Here is a 22,942-nt window from a genome sequence, read left to right on the forward strand (position 1 = left end):
GGTGAATTTATGTTTCCTAATATTTAGCTGTTGCTGTTGGAAGCTATGCAAATATATTCATTTTTTTTGTATGAAGCTTTTAAATGCTTGCAGGTGGTAGTTTGGGAATACTTGTTGATCTGGCACTCTTGTTTGATGTGCAGGTGGCGGCTGTAAGGTGTGCTTTTTTCAGCATTAGCTGGTAAGTCAACTACATTACATCTCTTTCTGACAAAGAAGAACCTACTCTGTGGAATGTCTTGCCAAATGGGATCTCCCAGGCCCATTCATTATATTGCTTTAAGTGGTTGGTGAAGACCTGGGTCTTTCGAAAGGCCTTTGCGGTTAATTATGTAATTTTTGCTGGTTTAGAGTTCTATGCGATCATCTTCCCCGTTGGAATTTGTTCTGTTGGATATTGACATTAGTTAGAACATTTATGAGGCCATTTCTGTTTAAGGTTTTTTGGTAGAGATTTCCCAGGATGTTTCCAAGATTGGCTCTTGTTTCCATCCAGCTTACTAAATTCCAGAAAAATTAGAATCTCACACAACAAAACAACATTTTACTGTAAATAATCAGTAGAAGATGACTCACTGAGCTGTCATTGTACTAGTACCAAATCTAAAATTATTTTTAACTCTTTTAAACTATCAGTCATCCAATACCATTAACATACAAGAGGCTCGCCTTGCAAGATAACCCAGGGTGGACATGCAAAAGCAGAACACCAGATTTTCATATACAAAAACACATTAAGTAACTTTTTTTAAAAAAAAATACACATTACCTTGAGGCAGAGTTTATCCTTGTCTGATTTCTCTCCTGTTTTCACTCTCTAATCTCCATTTTTTACACTTAACTATGAAGTGTAAATCTGCAGAAAGAATAAAATATTAGATTAGTATGAAATAAAAAGATATCAAGAAACAAAATTACAGTTTAATATTTCAAGTTCAGCTTATGAAATTGTGAGGCATCTTTAAGCTCAAATCCAGCCATGTAATTTCCAGGTTTTTCACTATCTTGAAAAGGGATGTTATGAAGGTGAGAACTGCCTTGCTTTGGCAGCCCAAAAGTGTTCTGGTTCCATCAACGGCCAGTGAAATGCCTTTAGGAAAGCTTATAAGCAGGGTATGAACACATTCACAATATCTTGATTTTTGCCCCAAGCATTAAGTGTTGGAGGCTCGGAGCTGTTTTGGCAGGCAGCCGTAGATGGATGTAACCTCTGCACAGGACAATCCTATGTTGACCATTGTGGTTATTTGTGTTGACTTAGAAGTTACGGTTCACCTGCAGTTACCACCATTTGACACATTAAACACAACTACCAAGGGTAGTGGCTTAAAAAACAGATTTACTCCTCCAATACCAAACAGACCAGAGCTGGAGAAAATATAGCAAAGAGGAAATCATTAGCCTTTTTTCTCCCACATTTCTACTAAACAGCAGAAAGGGAGCCCTGAACAATTATGTTGAAGCTTTTGTCTATTCACCTTCTCCACACTGTGCATGATTTTATACACTTCTTACTCATCTTTTCTCTAAACTAAAAAGCCCCAAATGTTATAACCTTTGCTCATAGGGGAGTTTCTCTATCCATTTGATTTTTTGGCTGCCTTTTCTCCCACTCTCATAACACTAGAACTTGATGCCATCCTATGAAGTTGAATGTTGGAACAAACAGAATAATTTCTTCACACAGCACATATTAGAACTATGGAATTACTCCCACAAGATTTAGTGATGGCCACCAATGTGGCTTTAAAAGAGCATTAGCCAAAGTCATGGAGAATAAGACTAACAATAGCAACCATGCACAACAGCTGTGTTTTACTTCCCCTCTTGGAGGCACTGTGCCTTTGAATACCAATTGCTAGGAATCACAAATTGAGATAATGTTATTGCACTCAGGTCCTGCTTGTTGGTGCCTGACCTTTAAAGCCCTAAAAGGCCTCAGGCCAGTATACCTGAAAGAGAGAGTGTCTCCACCCCCATCATTCAACCTGAGGTCCACTTCCAAGGGCCTTCTGGTAGTTCCCTCACTGAGAGAAGTGAAGCTACAGGGAACCAGGCAGAGGGCCTTCTTACGGTAGTAGTGGCACCCTCCCTGTGGAACACCCTCCAACCAGATGTCAAGGAGATGGAGATAAAGGACTACACAAGTTTTAGAAGATATCTGAAGTTCCTGTATCGGGAACTTTTTAATGTTTGACATTTTATTATTATTTTTCATTTGCTAGAAGCCGCCCAGAATGGCTGGAGAAACCCAGTCAGATTGGTGGGGTATAAATATTAACAAGAACAAGAACAAGAACAACAACAACAACAACGCCTTCCCAGAGGCACCTGGTTGGCTATGGTGAGAACAGAATGCTGTACAAGATGGATCTTTGGCCTGATGCAGCAGGGCATTTCTTATGTTCCTAGAATCATAAAACCATAGAGTTGTAGAGTTGGAAAGAAACAGGAGTCATCTAGTCCAACTCCCTGCAATACAGGAATCTTTTACCCAATGTGGGCTTGAATCTATGACTCTCAAGATTAAGAAACTCGTGCTCCCAGAGTCTGTTAGGTGATAAAACTATTTCTGCATTGAAAACACATGATTTGGGCGATCATGGTTGTGTTAAGCAGCACCATTAATGGCTTTCAGAGCTGTCAAACATGGCAATGAATGACATCTATAGAAGTATACCACATGCCTTGGGATAAAAGTTATTCAACTGCCAATAGTGAATGACTTCTATTTAAGGAGGAAACCAAACATCATATCACAATGATCTAGTAAACTCTTTCATCAACACCTTTCTTTAATAATTTGTACCCACAATTGTGTCTCCACATATCTGATCCAGTTACAAACTTTCCTTGAGTCAACCATTTATTGGCAACGATCCTGATGAAGTTAGTTATCTCACTGATTTTATCAGTTGTTTCACTCAGGGAAACAAGGAAACAATTACTACACTACCTCATGTAAACACTTCACAAGTCTGAAAACAAAGTCTGCTTGCCCACTCCCCCACCCCCTTCTGTTACCCACCATAGTTTGGGCTGGTCCTGCAAATGATTATTGTAAACCGGGATCTGATCCTGGTCTGCAGGGCAAATGTAGGCCATGTTCCTTGTAACAATGAACTGATTTTCTACAAATCAGGAAGAAATTCAGTAAGTGGGCTGTGTTGAGAAAGAGAACTCATTCCTTTAACAGCTAGCCACAGCTCGGCATATGTAAACTGACCTCCTGTGTTTGATTTACTATTTTACATGTTTCATATACAACAACACAGCAAACTACCATTTTGCTCATGACCAAGGCATGCACGACCACCAACACATGTGCCGTTTTCAGTCCTGGAAGGAGGCAGAACAGGCTTATGCATGCAATGACCCAGAACACCACCCCACACAAACAGAGAGTTGCCTGTATTTTTAATTTTTCTTTCAAATTCTGAATGTGCAGTGCCACAAAAGATGCAACCCATTCAAAAGGAATGCACAAATATTAAATTTAATCAGATTAGAAAAACCTCAAGTTTTTAAAAGTTTTAGCCATATAAAAACATTCTGTATTTCCTCTGAAACTCCAGTCTGTTATGCAAATAAATTGTAAAATGTTAACTATAGTTCAGCCTTTCACTTAGGAACAATCTTTAAGGTTCAAATGCACCAAGTATATCTACCAATGGAAAAAGTTTAAAGGAGTTCGCAGATAAATCCAAGTCAGTCTTACAGTGATTCCAGAGAGAAGATAAAGAAATGCAAGGTTACTGAGTTGTGTTGCTCTATTTGAAAGACACTTATTTCTAAGATTTGTATCTCACCATAGAAGTTGCAGGTTTTAAAAGTAATTTCTTGGCATCCAATGTTTCATGTTTTCAACAGCTTGCCAACTAATAGGTCACATTACTCAAAAGAAGTTAGTGGAATTTTAAAGATGTAGTAGACAAATTCGATTTCTTGCAAATTAATATTTGCACTGCTTATCAGTCCAAGCTTACTGGCAGAATGAATGTTGTTCTACTTGTTTTCCTTACCAGTACTATTGCTGTACATTTCATCATCTCTTCAATGTCAACAGTTTCAGTACAATGCTGCACATTAAGGGGACAACTAAGAAACCCAAAACTGTACTGTTTTACAGAAGAAAGAGAATACTAAGCGTTTTTTTAGAAAGCCTTTATGGACTTTCAGAAACGGAGGGCAAGCTCCATCCACAGGCTGTAACAGAGCGTTCTGCCTGCCCACACTTCCATACACAATGGAAGAGAGGTGCTAAGCATTACAGTCAATGAGAGGTCTCTGTGTGTGCCTCCTATCTCCTGTCCACTCCTTCACTCCTCTACTTGAATTCCTAACAGTGGCACACATTAAAAAGGAAAGATGTAAAGCAGAATTCTGTTATGCCCTTCAGAGATACCTCCACTGTGATTGTGTGAGAAAGAATACACACTATTAAAATATGACTTGACTCAAAATCCCAGGCTTTCCCCCCATTTTACAGGAACATATCATCAACATTTAAAGGTAAAGGGACCCCTGACCATTAGGTCCAGTTGTGACCGACTCCGGGGTTGCGGCGCTCATCTCACGTTATTGGCCGAGGGAGCAGGCGTACAGCTTCCAGGTCATGTGGCCAGCATGACAAAGCCGCTTCTGGTGAATCAGAGCAGCACACGGAAACGCCATTTACTTTCCTGCTATAGCAGTACGTATTTATCTACTTGCACTTTGACGTGCTTTCGAACTGCTAGGTTGGCAGGAGCTGGGACCGAGCAATGGGAGCTCACCCCATCGCAGGGATTCGAACTGCTGACCTTCTGATTGGCAAGCCCTAGGCTCTGTGGTTTAACCCACAGCGCCACCCGCATCCCATCATTTACCCCAATTTACATTTACCCCAATGCAAAACTCACCTATGGATATTAATGACAAATGAGCTTACTGGAAGCAAGAATTAGGTTACAAATTGGATAGTATTTACTCAAATCTAATGCTCACTTTTTTGGCCAAATTACGTTCCAAAAATTAAGGTGCGCATTAGATTCAATAGCACATTAGACTCAAGTAGATACCGTATGATATCAACTCAAAGAAATTTTAATCTATAAATATTCACATTTTTAATCAACCAATATGCATAAACCTGAAAATGCCCAAAACCAGGACTTCTGAGGAAAAATTCTAGGGTGGTAACCTACTAAGCTATTGTGCAAACAGAACAACTTCTGCTCCCATTAGGAACTTTCCCTCCCACCCACCCCCATGCTCCTGCAGCCTCAAAATGTGCTCTCAGTGCTCTGGAGGTTTCCCAACCCTCAAGAGCACATCTGGAAACAATGGGGGTGGTGGAAGTTCCGTCAATGAGCAAAAGCCATTCTGCTCACACAATGAGTAGAATCCTTACTTGATTCACCCATTATTTTTTATTCATTAATAACAGGGGCCAGCTATATGCATCTACACCCCAAATAATGAACACAGTAGCCTTACTTGAACATTGGATCATAAGAAGAGCCTGCTGAATCAGGTCAATTACCCATCTAGTCCAGCTTCCTGTGGCCAAACAAAGGCCTGTGGGAAACTCGCAATGACAATTTGCACACAGGAATCATAGAATCTTAAGAGTTGGAGGGATCCAAGGGTCATCTTGTCCAACACCCTGGAATGCAGGAATCTCAGCTAAAGCATCCATAACAGATGACCATCCAACCTCTACTTAAAAACCTCCAAGGAAGGAGAGTCCACCACCTCTTGTGGGAGTCTGTTCCACTGCCAAGCAGCTCTTCCTGTCAGAACACTCACGCCTCCTGTGGTTTCTAACATGGGGTGTGGAATAACACAGAATGAGAAATACATGCACTGTTGCTCCCCCGCCACATGAATTCCCACATATTCCCACACACAATACATATCTTACTCTTAATACACACACACCACATACTTGGAACAACCCCACAACATACAGAAACACTCATATGCTGAGCAAACAGAGAAGTCCTCATTGCTCCTTCTCTCCTCAGACAGATCCCCCCCCCTCCGTTTCTCCACAAAGCTGACAAACTGCCGTGATACCAACTCCACATAGCTCATGGGCAACAAATGGCCTGCTGAATGGGCCTAAAAAGGTCAAGCAGCCAGATTTTCTGTCTGGGTGGACAAGCCCAGATTATACAGTAGAACCTCTACTTATGTCCCACTCTACTTAGGCCCGTTCCAAGTCGTGACCGTGGCAAACCCAGAAGTAAACACTGGGTTTGCCACGATTTGCGCATGTGCAGAAGCAGCTGCCGCCGTCGCAAATGCCCAGAAGTGGCGTGCCGCCGAATGTGCCTGCGCACAACAGCGCTTCTACCAGCGACCCGTTTCACCATAAGGACAGGCCTCCAGAACGGATTGTGGTCGTGAGTAGAGGTTCCACTGTAATAGGGTCATTCACCACTTATAACAGATCCATTAGAACAAACTCAGCTGGTGTCCATCACGGGTTGCTTTGAACATATTCCGGCGTATAAGACGACTGGGCGTATAAGACGACCTCCAACTTTTCCAGTTAAAATATAGAGTTTGGGGTATACTCGCCGTATAAGAAATATGACCTGGCGTATAAGACAACCCCCGACTTTTGAGAAGATTTTCCTGGGTTAAAAAGTAGTCTTATACGCAGGAATATACAGTAAGCTGAATAGATTTCCACTCCCACAACCAGACTTCGCCTTTCTTTCCTCCCCCTGCAACTGTCTTGCACCCTCAAAATCTACTCAGGAAAAAGATCTGGGGGAGAGGCAGGGACAAGGAAAGAAAGAATGACAGAATCATAGAATTGTAGAGTTTGAAGGGATCCAGAGGGTCCTCTAGTTCAACCCCCTGCAATGCAGGAATCTTAACTAAAGCACCCATGACAGATGGCCATCCAATCTCAACATGAAGGAGAGTCCACCACCTTCCAAGGTAGTCCATTCCACTGTCAAACAGCTCTTACTGTCAGAAAGTTCCTTCTGATGTTGAGCTAGAATCTGCTTTCTTGTAACTCGAAGCTAATGGTTTTGGTCCTACCCTGCGTAGCAGGAGAAAACAAGCTCGCTCCAACTTCCATGTGACAGTCCCTTAGATATTTGATGGCCATATCTCCTCTCTGTCTCCTGTTATCCAGGCTAAAGATACCCAACACCATCAACCATTCCTCATAGAGCTTTGTTCCCAGACCCTTGATCATCTTGGTTGCCTTCCTCTGCACACATTTCAGCTAATCAATATCCTCCTTAAATTGTGGCACTCAGAACGGTACACAGTACTCCAGGTGTGGTCTAACCTTGGTTTTTGAACAGCTTAGTTCTCGAACATTTTGGCTCCGAAATGCCGCAAACCCAGAAGTGACTGTTCCTGTTTGCGAACTATTTTTGGAAGCCGAACGTCCAACGGGGCTTCTGTGGCTTCCGACTGGATACAGGAGCTTCCTGCAGCCAATCAGAAGCTGTGCTTTGATTTTCAAATGTTTTGGAAGTCGAACAGACTTCCGGAACAGATTCTATTTGACTTCCAAGATACGACTGCACAGTGGGACTATGACTTCCCTTGATTTAGACCAGTGTTTCTCAACCTTGGGCCCCCAGATGTTTTTGGCCTACAACTCCTATGATCCCTAGCTCACAGGACCAGTGGTCAGGGATGATGGGAGTTGTAGGCCAAAAACATCTGGGGACCCAAGGTTGAGAAAGGCTGATTTAGACACTTTACTTCTGTTGATGTTGAAAGATTATGTCCCCACTGTGCAAATGGAATTCTATTTGTGAAACGCTGGATTCCGCATCATCACCACACCCTCACTGGTATACATGCATGTTCTGTGGTATGCTCTGTCAGATTTAGTTTGACTTTTCCACCACTTACACTCAGTCCTCCATCTGTTTCATGTTCTTCAACTTCCCAAAAATCTAAAAAAATCACCAAAACAGTCACAGGGTGGATGCAACCCATCAATTGCTTCACTCAGTTTCCTACTGACCTATTCCACCTAGCCATCAAATAAAAGCAGCAGACAGCTTTGCAGGTGTAGTTACAGATAATAATGTTCTATCTTGTTAGGAAGAAGAAATAATCACCTCAGGGAGTATCTAAAGAAGTAGGGAGAGTCCATGATCTGTTAAAAGAAACTGAAACCTCCCCATTTCATGTTTTTCAAAGTGAGATAACTAAGGCAAATATAAAAAAATAATAATTGGCCTGCAAGTATTCTAGTTTTAACTAGGGGAATGTTATGCTAAATTACATACGAACAAAATGAATGGTTACTGAACATTTGCTATTATCTGATATACTAGTGAATTCCCCCAAAAGAAAGAGCTACCAATGACAGACAGCTATGTTGTTGTTGCTATGACTATTATTATTTATTATTATTATTCTAGTTTTAGCTATAAAGAAAATTCAAACAGATGAGATTTTTAAAATTTTAATCCAAGTGCCAAATTAATGTTATGAGACTACTTTGAAATTTTCCCAATTGTTTAACCATGGGATTGAGTACTTCCTTCCTTTTGACATGCATTTCACATGCTGAGTTAAACCATTGTCAGGGCCATCCAAAGATACCACTTAACGAGTTCCAAAATGCTGTTTCAGATCATGGCTTAAGTGGGAACCTATGTTAGCTCTAACTGTAATTAGCATGGCTGCTAATATAACGGGTAACTATGATTAAGCCTGGGAGTGGAGTGAGAATAAATACTCCAGAATCAGGGAGCAGACAGACTATTCCATCTGACTGCATGGTTAAGTAAGTAATAAGCAGTCACACACCTGAACTGACCGACCCTCTCAATTTATTATGTTGTATGTTAGCTACTTCCACAAAGGAAATCATGGCACAATTTCAGACATACTGGCCATGCAAAAGTCAAACTCAAATACTTTCCACCAAATAGAGCATGGAAAGCAGCAATTATCTGTAGCAGGAGGGGAGGAAATGTTAGAAACAAAAATGAATAGATTGCATCACTACCTCAGGTATGGTATCACAAATAGCTACAGATAGTGCTAATATTGTCATCTTAACACTTCATTTTCCTATAGTTCTAAAACAAGTATAAAATGCTGTGTATGTAGTAGCAATGCTATTGGTGTGCTAGCATGGTGGGACTCAACTTCACAGCTGGCTGGTGGAAACTAACACTTGCCTACAAGATTCAGCCATACTTTTTAGACCCATGCCCAAAAGGCAACTGAAGTATGTATTAAAGCACTAATCAGATACACAATATACTAATAAAACACACAATTTATTAACTTGTTCATGTAACAAGATTAAATTTTGACGTTACCCCATTTGAAACAAAAAATATTCAGCAACTTGACGTTATTCCTTATAATTTTGAAATGGAAATGCAGACAAAGAGGGTGCCCAATCAAGCTCTGGGAGAAGGTAAAAGTGGGCTACTGTCAGTGTTAGAAACTCAGATATATAAGCTAGGCACCAAATGGCACCTTAAATCTAGCTTACAGTTGCCACAATGGTCTTTTCACCAGAGGATTGAACTAGATGACCCTTGGGGTCCCTTCCAGTGTTAGAAACTCAGATACATAACCTAATTGCCAAAAGGCAGCTTAAATCTGGGCTGTAGTCGCCACAATGGAATGTCTAGGCGCTGTTCCCCCTCGATGGGATGATGATTTTGATTAATTCCATTTCTATACCGCTTTGTATTTTGAGGAACAAATCTCAAAGTGGTTTACAACATATTAAAACATCAAATAAAACAATCCAGAATAAAACTAACTCAACCTCCAAGAAAAATATTTCCAATAATAATAATAATAATAATAATAATGTAATATTTCTACCCCGCTCTAGCTGGGTTTCCCCAGCCACTCTGGGCAGCTTCCAACAAAAAATCAAAAATACATTAAAACATCAGTCATTAAAAACTTCCCTAAACATGGCTGCCTTCAGATGTCTTCAAAATGTCATATAGTTGTTTATTTCTTTGACATCTGATAGGTGGGCATTCCACAGGGTGGGCGCCACTACCGAGAAGGCCCTCTGCCTGGTTCCCTGTAACTTTGCTTCTTGCAGTGAGGGAACCGCCAGAAGGTCCTCAGTGCTGGACCTCAGTGCCTGGGTTGAACAATAGGAGTGGAGACACTCCTTCAGGTATACTGGGCTGAGGCCGTTTAGAACTTTAAAGGTCAGCACCAACACTTTGAATTTTGTGCTTGGAAACATACTGGGAGCCAACGTAGGTCCTTCTCTAAGTGATATTTTGCTTTCCCCAGTCGCCAACCTGGCATCCACAGATCTCCATATGGTCACTACTGGACTCGCACCAGTTGCAAAACGTGCCTGCCTAATTTCGAACACTGGACTCCCTACCAGCACTACAATTCTTACGATTCTATGATGTCAACTACACTGCTTGCCTCTTAAAACAATTCACTTATCCCAGTGTGCAAGATTGAGAAATACACACAGTGGAAATGGTACTGGTATTAACTATGGACTAAGACAGAGGTTTTTAAACCATGGTCTGTGAGTACCATTTGGGTGGCCTTTGGAAAGGCTGCAGCACAGTGAAATATACCTCTAACTGTGACGATGGAGGACCTCAGCAAGGGGGCCATGATTTGTGCAGCAGCATAGAAGCACAAGGCACGCCCAGCCCTGTAGAGCTGCATAGATGGAAGCCACTTCACAGCAGCTAGTATAGCATAAAGGTAAAGGTAAAGGGACCCCTGACTATTAGGTCCAGTCGCGAACGACTCTGGGGTTGCGGCGCTCATCTCACTTTACTGGCTGAGGGAGCCGGCGTACAGCTTCCAGGTCATGTGGCCACCATGACTAAGCTGCTTCTGGCGAACCAGAGCAGTACACGGAAATGCCGTTTACCTTCCCGTGTTTACTTGCACTTTGACGTGCTTTCGAACTGCTAGGTTGGCAGGAGCTGGGACCGAGCATCAGGAGCTCACCCTGTCGCAGGGATTCGAACTGCCGACCTTCTGATCGGCAAGCCCTAGGGCTAGGCTCTGTGATTTAAACCACAGCACCACCCACATAGCAGGCTTTAAATACCACTGAGATTTGAATAGCCATTAATCCAAATTTCATTCTCGCATCAAACCAGCATGCTTTATATTGGGAACTGATACCGGTACCAATATGCTTAACAACTATTCAAGAATGAATGTGGGCATGGAAGTAAACAAACAGCATGGATACTGGCTGGAAAAAGCTGAGTAATAGTGCAGAACTCTTGAGAAGCATGGACATGTTCTTTATACTTCTTGGCAAGCAGCAACAAAAACTCTGCTCATTATACAAGGATTCATTTATTTCAAAGCAAAAATTATGCAACAGTCTGTAAGTATTCGATGAGCATTTCATTAACATGGCCACAGGGATGGATTACACCTGAACAGAAGGAAAGCAAAGGATGTAGGTTTCTGAGGTAAGTCTGCAGATGAAGAGGCAAATAAAGACAGGCAGCACAAAACCATTTATAAACAGGGAAAAACAATGGTAGTTGCTAGCCTACCCTGCTACAATCTCAGACACATTCAGTAGATGACTTGATAATATGAGTATAAAACCAGATTCAGTTGCCTGCAAGGAAGACAAGCATTGTTGTTATTTATATTTCACGATTCTCAAGTCTTTCTAAGTCATCATTCAGTTCTCTGTAAAGCCATGCTGCATTCCAACACATTTCTTTGCTTTCTGGACATAGCATCTCCATCAGAAAAGGACCTTGCACTCTGATTTCACAGAGAAAGAAAGGAATTGAACAGAAGGCATCAGAAATACTTTGCACCCCGATTTTAAAATATATTGGCAAACACAGGCTTTTAAATAACTAGGCCCCATAACTTAAGATTCTAGCCCCTGTTTTGCCGCCATGAGGCAATATGCTTCCAAATACCAGTTGCTAGAAACCTTGGGAGGGGAGTGTGTTCTTGGGCTCAAATCTTGCTTGTGGGCTCCAGGCATCTGGTATGATTACTGTGAGAACAGGATGCTGGATGGATCACTGCCTTATCCAGCAGGGTCTTATGATGTTCCTACTATTTATTTTATACTTTTAAACTAGTGTTAGAAATGAGCCAGGTGAGTTTTGCGACTTGCATTGTGTCCAATTGCGACCATGTGGAGATCTCTGGATGCCAGATGGGCGAATGGGGAAAGGAAAATGTCACTTAGAAAAGGATCTGAAATATTTTCCTGGAAGCTTGAATCTGTTTTATTCTGGATTGTTTTATTTTATGTTTTAATGTGTTGTAAACTGTTTTGAGATTTGTTCTTTAAAATATGAAGCAGTGTTGAAATGAAAAATATGAATAATAATAAAAATCACCAGGAAAAGAAAGGCACGTAAACTAAAGCATTTAGTACAATTTATACCGGCCAGATGGGCGGGGTATAAATAATAAATTATTATTATTATTATTATTATTATTATTATTATTATACCTAAGTAATTAAGTATAATGTGATGTTTTGACGCAACACATAATGAGTGGTGTTTTATTGTTTATTGTTTATGTTTACTTGTTTAGTACACCGTTTGCTTCATTGTTCCATATAATTTGTTCAAAACCATTGGTTTTTCATGTAAATTATCAACATGTTTTATCTTAAATAAATAAATATTGCATAAAATAATAGTATGCAACTATTATTGTTCTACATAAAATCTAAAATTTATGTTTATTAGTTCACAATTTAACATACCGAGAATAAATGAGTCAAATTCCTATGTTTTCATCACTCGTAGTGAGGCAAAATTTCAATCTGTAGGAGCAGGGTCTAAATATTAACCGAATTGTCCCAAATTTGAAATTTGACTATGTTTATACCATACGCCTGATATAAGATCAAGGGAGGAAACATTTTCCCCAAAAAGTTTTTTATGACCCACCCTACTGGGTATATAAGCTCATTAAACCAAAGTTTCAATTTCAGTCGCCAAAATGAAATGTCTAGGTGCCATTTTTGGCCAAGGTGGCTCTGAAGTCTTTTTTCTTTTCTTTTTCAAATGATGGGTTGACTGTGATTATCTGTTAAACATCTGGCTAGTTCAGATGACAACCTTGCACTAGGTTAAGAACGCTGAGAAATGAAAGAAGTTACTTTATCCAGAGACAGTCCACATATATGGACTGATTGATACCTATTTTTCTTAATGTTGACAGACCATTCATAATGTTAAAATATTCTTCACAACTGTGAGCAGGGCAGTGGGGTGGGGTAAGTGAAGGCAATCTACAACAATTAAGTGTAATGTTGTTCACGAATTCCTATGCCCCAGAAATAACCCAGAGATGCATCTTAAATAAAAGGACACATTCTACTCATTAAAAAACATGCTGATTCCCAGACCGTCTGTGGGCCGGATTGAGAAGGTGATTGGGCTGCATCCAGCCCCATGGTCTTTGGTTGCCTACCCCGGTCTAACTACTGCAATTCCCCCCGCAATTCCTGGAACAACTTACTGCTCAAACCTTTGTGTCCTGGCAAGATCATCTGAATGACTGCTCAGCCAGTCTCTCCCACTTTCCTTTCCCAGTTCTCCTCATCTGCTACTTCTTCTGACTATTACCTAGACTGAGGTTGCTTCCTGATGCTTTCCTCATTCTCATTTCCACCTCTACTTTTCCTTCCTAGAAATGTACAATGTCCAGAACAATTGATGTTATTTGACTCCTTTAGCAAAATAAAAATGTATCCTTTAGCATATAAAAGTGTGCTGTTTGGTATACTGAAGAAAATTAATAGGCATACATGATTACTCAGAATTAAGACTGCCATTTGATTACGGCTTGCTTCCAGGTAAGTACACACAGAGATGGAGCCTCAAAAAGATAAATACGAGTTTTGTAGCAGTGTATGACCTGGTTTGTGTTTCACATTATGCTACACTTAATGCTGGTGCATGGTGCTCAAGATTCCTATTTTGCTCCTCCCCACACTAGGAACAACAAACCACAAATCTTGGCCTATTGTGTTGTCTAATCCAGGGCTTGTGGTTTGCACAAAGTTCAAGTGATAGCAGAGTTTGTTCCTAGCTTACTGTTCATGGTGTGTTTGGGGGAAACGAACTAAGACCGCGGGTTTAGACAACACAAGAAGCAAAAGCTTGTTTTTATTGCTGCCAGAGTCATGATTAGGAACATGAGAGCAAACAGTCTCCACTAGCATGCTACTAGTGACGTCAAACCACTTTGTTAGCAGCACCAAAGTGATCTCCTCAGGGTGCAAGCCTGGGCAGTGTGTATGGAGATCCTGGGCTGGGCTGCCCAGAAGGCAAGACACCCCCCCCCCCCGCAAATTGCAGCCTTGCTGATATGGTCCACAGGAAAGCAGAGCAATAGCTTAGCTGCAGGAGTTGACAGAAGGAGGTATACAAAGCACCATCCAACTGCCTGGATTTGGGTAGGATATACTCTTTAGGGTTTTTTTCTCCCGCAAGGCAGCAGAGCTTTATGATCCTTTTTCCTTCTCTGAAACAGGCTACCTTCCCAGGTTGAAAAGCCCCATCTGCCCCTCACTCGCCTCTACAGCAGGTGCAGAAACTGCATTCTTGACCACTGTACCCACTCCTGATTTTGTCCATTCAATTCACATGTAGGGAAAGTCCCTAATTCACCTAAGAATTGAGACACATCAGCTACCCTCACCAGGTTTAGCCAGCCAATCAAAGCAGTTCCCGGGAAGCAGCTGCCGCCGCATGTTGACAGCTTCTAGGAGCCACTGGTGAAAACTGAGTGCAGGGTGAAGACCAAAGGTGGACAAACTACTCCAGAAGGAGGACGACATGTCTCCCACCAGAGGTACTACTCCTCCCCCAACATCCCCCATACAGACATACATTAAACCACAGTTAATCATTTACTAAGGTTTAACCTTAGGTGTGAATACACCTTTCTGGTTTGAAGCAGGCACAAGCAAAGATGTTTGGGACTACAATTCCCATCATCCCTAACTAACAGGACCAGTGGTCAGGAATGATGGGAATTGTAGTCCCAAACATCTGGAGGGCCGGAGCTTGCCTATGCCTGGTCTGAAGTGAGAAGTGAAAAGGACAGTCACAAGGCAGAGGTCATGTCAAAATGACAGCTACTGCAGGATATTTCCTTCTACTTATCTCCACACTATTTCAAAGGTTACCAGAAGTAAGCAGCATTTCACAAGCAAAGACGACCATTTGTAGTACAGTGGTACCTCAGGAAAAGAACTTAATTTGTTCTGGAGGTCCGTTCTTAACCTGAGGTACCACTTTAGCTAATGGGGCCTCCTGCTGCCGCCACGCCGCCAGAGCACAATTTCTGTTCTCATCCTGAAGCAAAGTTCTTAACCTGAGGTACTATTTCTAGGTTAGAGGAGTCTGTAACCTGAAGCGTCTGTAACCCGAGGTATCACTGTACAGTACATGAAAGTGTAGCACACTCTATGCAGAAATGTGTCTTCATAATACAAACTGAGTAAATATTTGTCTTAAAACACATTTCACTCATTTTTTAAAAAACCCTGATAATTTTGGGAACAACTTAAAAAACAAAACCCCTTAAACAAGAGAACTGGGTGGAAATGCCTTGTGTGGGAATGTACCATGCTTAGTTCTCATGATCATACCAGACTGGGACATTGCTATTTAATCATAAGGTAAGAATTGGAATGCCCCAGGTGCCTTGCTGATTCAACCTGGATACTTAAATATTTAAACCGCTGCAGATTCAAGAAAATTCTCCTTTCCCGTCCATTTATTTATTTATTTATTTTCTCAGCACCCACACAAAGCTGCAATCGTATAAGTAAATCACATGTAAGTTGCGGGTCTAGTGCATAGAGTTTGACAAACTCAAATACATTAAGTAAAAAATCCATATTCCTAAGACCACCACTAAGTTCCACATAAAGCTATACAACTGGTAGGAAGGAAAGAGAATTTACACTCTTAAGTAACCATACGTTCTGCCAGAACAGTACTACAGTAGACCACCTGTTCTGAAGACTCCTAGAGTTATGGCTGCATGTGCCATCAGAGGGGTATGAGCACAATCAGTAAGGGTCTCCTTCAAACCAATGATATTTAAGAGGGCTACACTAAAAACAGCAGAGTTCAATTTATTATTATGTGAACTGAATACAAACTATAGCTAGTTACAGGTATAGCTAGTTACAGGTATACAGCTGTGTATCTGAAGAAGTGTGCATGCACACAAAAGCTCATACCTATGACAAACTTAGTTGGTCTCTAAGGTGCTACTGGAAGGATTTTTTTTGTACAAACTATAGCATTACTGTATTATAATTATTATCTATTACGTTTGTATACTGCCCTTCATCCAAAGATCCCAGGCCAGTTGACAAAAGAAAAATGCAAAATGACAACAAATTCCATAATAAATCGGCATGTCAAAAGGATGCGCTTTAGACACACTTCCACACGCCAGCAAATTCCTAAAATGCTGCTAATGCAGACTGAACTACATCCCTACCTGCATATAAGAACTCAAAAGAGCTTCAATTGTATCACTGCCTCACTACCAGCCCTTTGCATGAAACTAAAAATAGCCAACGTGATGCCCTCCATATATTGTTGAACTACAACCCCCATTGCTGACCATTAGACAACCAAGTGAAACCTCAAATAAATAAAGGAAATAATAACTAAATGATTTAACCTAGGGAGGTGGGAAATACAAGAAATTGTAGATTTGAATCCACTGGCAAGCACATTCACCTCAGTGTTAGAAACTGAGACATGAAAGCTAGGAACTAAAAGGCTCCTTAAACTAAGGTTATGGGCGCAACAATGGAATGTCTAGGTGTGCTTTTTTACATCAAGAATACAAAACTAAAATGAATGAACTTCAGCTAAAATATTATGTTCATTTTTCACACGGTAGAGTCCTCCCCCTGCCCACCTCCCTAATATTCTTAAGAGGGTCTCTTCTCCAGTCTTCATAGAGTAGCTGGAAGTGGGGAGGCAGAAAAAGGTCCTCCTTTCCTTCCACTCTATAGTTTTAATTTGAAATCTCAGGCGCAGTACTGTACCCAGAGCTCAGAAACTGCTTGCACTAATGAAATTCCGTCACAAAATACGCCTAGAACAATGGGAGTTTCAAACACTGCTTCACCTATATCATGTCCACTTCGTGTATTATATTTTTCCTACATGGACATACTGACGAAACACGTACACTTTTGACTTTCAGAAATCACCGCTTTATGCATTCTTGAAAATATACAAAAAAAATATAAGCAAGTGTTTATGAAGCAAAATGGGCAGTTTTTATAAAAGAAAATGTATCCCATTTCTACACTTCTGAAGGAAAAAAAATGTGTATGAAACAGCCTTTGGCTGATGCACAATAATATCAAAGGCAATACAACCTTTGATTAGCTGGATTTCTGTAGCTATACAACTCACCATCTTGTGTAGGCAAAGCCATAGTGAAATTTCATGTACTGTACTGTGAAACAAACTGTGACCATAAGAAATGTTTTACTGTGATGCTAGTTTAAGCTGTTCCTCATGCATAGCTGCATGCTCCATGGAGTTCAGATGCAATTTTAAAGTCTAACAACCATAAGCAAAAATCACTAGTGGCCAATCCAAACACTCCATAAATATTTCCTCCCCATGGAAGCAAGTAATTTCCTTCCACATCATCATTACATGGTCCTGGGGCAGCAGGTTCACTTTGAGCAACCTATTCAGCAGCCTGCAACCACTGGTATAACGCAAGGCATAAAAGGTACTTCTGAAAGCAAACAAACTTATTTGACTGTCCCATAGATACTAATTCACCCCACAAGTATTATAATCTGCTGCAGGTGAGAGAAGGGATAAAGAATCAGGAAGCACTACACAAGAGCCAGGAGGTCACAATACAGGGATAACTGTCTGCTTCAATAACATATCTGAGCCCCGACTCCATAGAGTTGATGGGATTATTGCAGCTGTTGGGACCAGAGGGGTATTAATTAAATTGTGATAAACTGTTCTTGTTCAGTTCCAACTTTACTAAAGCAGTGGCAAATGCCTTCTCAGGAAAAAAAAAATCCTCTGCAAGAAACCAAGAGGGGAAATTACCATCATTACAGAGTAATAAAAACAACTGCAGGTCAGGTGGTATAAGACTTTGCCTTTGTAATAGGTTGCATGCTATATCCACACTGATTTACTGTACAGCACAATTCTAAGCTTGTTTATTCAGAAGTTCCACTGAATTCAGTGTGGTTTACTCCCAAGTACGTTGAGTTTGGACTGCAGCCTTAAACTTGAAATGTGCAATTTAGCATTTTCAGACTTAGTCCCTATTTCACTACTGCAACTGTATAACTTAAGGTGAATAATCACTTTGCCCCCAAAGAAGCCTACTGGCAACGTTGATCAAAATCTTTTGGAGATTATTATAAACTTTATTAGCTAAAATTAAAATTGCAATAAGACAAGCAATTCAGCTATAAAAAAGCAAGGATGACCACTGATTTTATCATAACACGCACTATGTATATGAACACTTACAAAAAGCATCCAACATTATGTAAGGACCCATCTATAAAAAACCCATTATCACCACACACAATTACTAAATATCCACTTATGTTACTACTAAGTGGCAACTGTCGACTAAATAAAAAATTTCAGTTTTGCAGTTGTTCTAACAAACGGTAGCCTGTTCTAATCATGATCCACTTCTACCTACTGAAGGTTTCCAGACCTGCTAAGAATGCAGCCTCCAAACTCCACCCCACTAAAGGCTCCTCATATTAAGTGAAGGGTTTATACTGGACTAACCGTCAGATATCTGCGTTATAATCCACATCTACCGTTGGATCCAACTGAACTACATGGCACCGCTTTAAGTCTTTTGTTGATTTATTGACTGCGGGGGCAAAGGTTGGGAAGGGAGAAAAAGCCATTACGTGTGGTCCTCACAGAAGCACAAACAGCGCGCAGCCGTTTGTACGTACTTAAATCGGGCAGTTAAGGAATTGGCCCCCGGCAACGCTCCGAATCGGGTCGCAAGCGAAAGATCCGCTGCTGCCTCTGCACACCGTTGCCAACTGCGGCCTTGTTAGGCGGGACGCCGCTTGCCGCGCATCCTCCGGGCCTTTCGCTATCCGGCTACACAACAGGAAGCCAATAAACGTGCCGGTCCCGAGCCAGGAGACCAGCCGGCACAGACCGCCCCCCCCCCAACTCGCAGGCGGCCAAGGCACGGCCAGACCCGGTCACGGGGGAAGCCAGGTGGGGGCGGCGCCGGGCAGGAGTAGCGGTCGAGCCAGGCCTACAGGAACCGCAACCTTTGGCAGGCAGGGCACGGAGCGGAGAGGCGGAGTCGCCTGACTCGCGCGCGCCCTGCTCCGAGGAGCCGGTCAGACCGGCGCCCTCTCACAGCGCCACCTCCGCTAGCGCCGCCGCCGCTGCTTCCCTCTCGCCAGCGCCGCCGCTCTCCCTACCGGAGCCGCGGCCGCTACTACCGCCGCTTCCCCCTCCTGCTCGATGACAAAATGGCGGCGGCAGGAAGTACCATCAGCACCCGCCCCGCCCAGGTTCGCTTACTGCGCCACCCGCGCACGGGATCCGGGCGCCCTCGGCGGGAAGGCCCATCGCCGCTTCGAAAATGCGCCTCAGCGAGAGGAAGGCCCGATGTGCAAGGGCGGCGCGGGGGCCGCCCACAACGCACCCCGGCCTCATAGCGGTACAGGCGGAGGGCACGGACATACTTACGGCAATCACGTACCCTTAAAGGGAGCAGCGAAGCAGCGCTTACGGAAACTCCGTAGCCACCATAAGCCTTCCACACCACCTAACGCAATCCGCGTAACCGTGCGAAATAGCCAGCCACATCTTGTTCCCGATTAACCCACCGTGAAACTTAGCCGGCCACCGCGAAAATGTAGAGGGGAGTGGGGTGGGAAAAGTTGCCCTGCTCACGCGGCACGGGACACCAGAGACACCAGGCGGCGTAGGCTGAGGAGGCTCGCGTAAAACCTTTGCGCAATAGGCCTCGACGCAAAAAGCGTATGTCGCCTGACGCAACGGTCACATTACGCAATGCGGGTTACGCCGACAAGACAACGTAACTGAACAAGGAGAATACCAACCCCCGCAGCCTCTCCCGGCCCGGCCCAGCTCTTACCTGACGGCGGGCGGAGAGCCGGAGAAGGCCGCGTTGTCACCAGCCTCCTACCAGACCAAATCCAGCAAAGCCCTGAGTGAAGGGGAAGCGCCGCACTCCGTAGGGAGGGTCCGGGACCACGGCGAACAGACCAGGGCAGAGAGCGACGGGCAGCGGGACCAGCAACGGCGGGGCTGCACTGACCTCACCACGCAGCGCGTTACGTCATCACGCAACAAGCCACGCCTCGCGCAGGGCACAGGACTTCGAATCCAAGGTTCCCTTACCTCACGGCCACGCCCCTTCGAGTGAGGAGCCTCCGAGCGGGCGCGAGGAGGAGCGCTTCTCAGTCCCGCAAGGGAGACGGCGCGTGAGGGGGTATCGTGAGGCAAGCGGGAGAGGGAAGGGAGCTGCTGCGTCGCCGCCGCCGCCACCGCCACCGCCTCGTAAACGAGTGATGGTGCTTGGGAGATGGGGCTTACCGCCCCACAAAGGTGCTGCTTGCTCTTTGAATAACATAGGAACTGCCGCTCTTGTCTCCAGTCATTTCTCCCGCGCGCCCATTCCCGGAAACGTGACAGAACAAACTTTGCTCGTTAGAATGTACCACATCCCCGTTTCTGATCTCTCTAGCGGGTCCAATCCGACCCCGAGAATAAATTTGCTACTGCCAACAGTCAGGCAATTAATTTCCCGCGAAAGCATTTAGCAAAGACTAGCATCGTGTCACATAGCTCTATTGCTTGTTGGTCGGCTGACGGAGTTACTTTTGAGCTCTAGGGCTGTTGCTGCTCGATAATAACAATAATAAAATATTATTCCTCGGGGCTGGGAATTCTGTGGCGCTTCACTCTGCCCGGTTGCACGCATGGGAATGCGGCGCTATGACACATAGAATATACCAGCCTTTCAGACCAAAGCAAGCCCTTGGTGCACCACCAGTCCCGAAAAAGATGCTAAATACACAATGGAAAAGGCGACGGGGACCAGTTTCTTCTCTACAAAACAACACTCAGTGGGAACCTCTTCCGCAGAATAAGCTAGGCCCTTGCTCTTCCCAGCTCGGTCAGTATTCTTTCAGCAGACCGGAAAGGAAAAGAGGGAGCCTTTGTTCACCAACTGGAGCAGAGGACTTGGATCTTAAACTCTCATATCCGATCCACAGCGCCTATGGCGACATGGGCAAATTCCTTTAAGGCGGAAGCACATCGGAAAGAACCCTATCTATTTTATACTTGGTATTTCTCATGTATATATATGGGTGGGGGAAGAGAAGGCTTGACTTTTCAGCAGGTCAATCGTTCAGCACTCCTTTTGTTCCACATATTCTGAAGCAGGAGGTCAATGATACTTACAAAAACACAGGCACATCTAAGCATAGCCTTAGTTAAAGGTAAAGGTAAGGTAAAGGACCCCTGGACAGTTCCAGTCAAAGGCAACTATGAGCTGCGATGCTCACCTCACTTTCAGGCCGAGGGAGCTGGCGTTTGTCCACAGACAGCTTTCTGGGTCATGTGGCCAGCATGACTAAACCACTTCTTAGGACATCGTAAGGAGTGCCAGAGCGCATTGAAACGCCATTTACCTTCCCACTGCAGCGGTACCTATTTGCACTGATATGCTTTCAAACTGCTAGGTTGGCAGAAGCTGTGACAGAGCAATGGGAGCTCACCCCATCGCACGGATTCAAGTACCCTCAGACAACACAGTTCATCTTACTTGTTGTAATAACTATTAAATGAATGGAAAATTCCCAGCTGCCTTCCTCATGTAATAGGATGTGTGGTGGACAGTGAGAAACATTTAATAGGAAACAGAACAGTGGCCATTTAGTAGCAGGAGAAGATCATAAGGTTGCCTATGAACTGTGTTAAAAGTATTGCTAGCTTTATAAGAGAAATGGGATGACCTTCTGCGTAATTCAAGAAAGGTAGCATTAGGGCTGCTTTCCAAACTAAAACTACAGTCAGCAGCTATATCTTATGCAAAGGAAAGTGGCAGCTTACAACAAAACCCATGTTACTTTGGCATTTAGAACATTTGGGCTGCTTTCCTACATCCAGTTACTTGAGAGTAAGCTGGAGTAGTGGTTAGAACAAGCATCCCCAAACTGCGCCCCCCAGATGTTTTGGCCTACAACTCCCATGATCCCTAGCTAACAGAACCAGTGGTCAGGGATGATGGGAATTGTAGTCCAAAACATCTGGAGGGCCGAAGTTTGGGGATGCCTGGGTTAGAATGTTAACAGTGCTATTTTTCTATATATAAAGAGGGGCTTGAACGCACCACAAACGCCTCCCTTGTTTCTTATAGCAATGGCACCCACCTGAGAGGTGCTGGAAGTGAGTTCTGGCTGGGGGGGAAAGCCCCGAGTGTCAGTCAGATTAGGACCAGGTTTCAAGTCCCAACCCGGCCAAAAAATGTGTGCAGCAGTAGCAGTCACACTAAACTGAATGACCGTTGACTAGTCACTGTCTTGACCCAACTATCTCACAGGGCTATTGGAAATATGAAATGGGGAAGAAGAAAACATTGAGCTCCTTGGAGGAAAGGAGGGATCTAAATGCAATAAATAAGCCCCATTAATTTATTTGTACCCGAGTGTACAAATAAGAGGACTGTCATGTCTACTCAGAAACACAGTGGTGGTGGATTAGATAGGAATGCATACATTAATGAGGTAGGAAAGAGAGGGGGAACAAGTAATGGTTCATCCCAGGCATGCCAATCATGTACTGTATCTGCACAGGCAAGCTTAGTCTCAGTAGAGTACCAGCTGTTTTGGCAGGGACCTGTTTTAACCTGTATAACCTGCTATGAGAATGTCTACTGT

At 43.2% G+C, this 22,942-nt stretch overlaps 1 protein-coding gene across 7 annotated transcripts in view; it reads right to left on the bottom strand.

Moving 5' to 3' along the window:
- BRD4 (bromodomain containing 4) overlaps window positions 1–20,331 on the bottom strand; it is an 84,780-nt gene extending 64,449 nt beyond the window's left edge. For 3 of the 7 annotated variants that reach the window (XM_060271775.1, XM_035104766.2, XM_035104762.2), the window contains exons 1-2: window positions 20,131–20,331; window positions 770–856 (exon numbers count right to left, since the gene is read on the bottom strand). The gene's annotated coding sequence lies outside the window, so the exon portion shown is untranslated. The other 4 variants (XM_060271774.1, XM_060271773.1, XM_035104764.2 and 1 more) reach the window with 4 other exon arrangements.
- Window positions 20,332–22,942: the final 2,611 nt, after the last annotated feature.

The sequence above is a fragment of the Zootoca vivipara genome, chromosome 2 (genome assembly GCF_963506605.1).
Source record: "Zootoca vivipara chromosome 2, rZooViv1.1, whole genome shotgun sequence".
NCBI classification, from domain to species: Eukaryota; Metazoa; Chordata; class Lepidosauria; order Squamata; family Lacertidae; genus Zootoca; species Zootoca vivipara.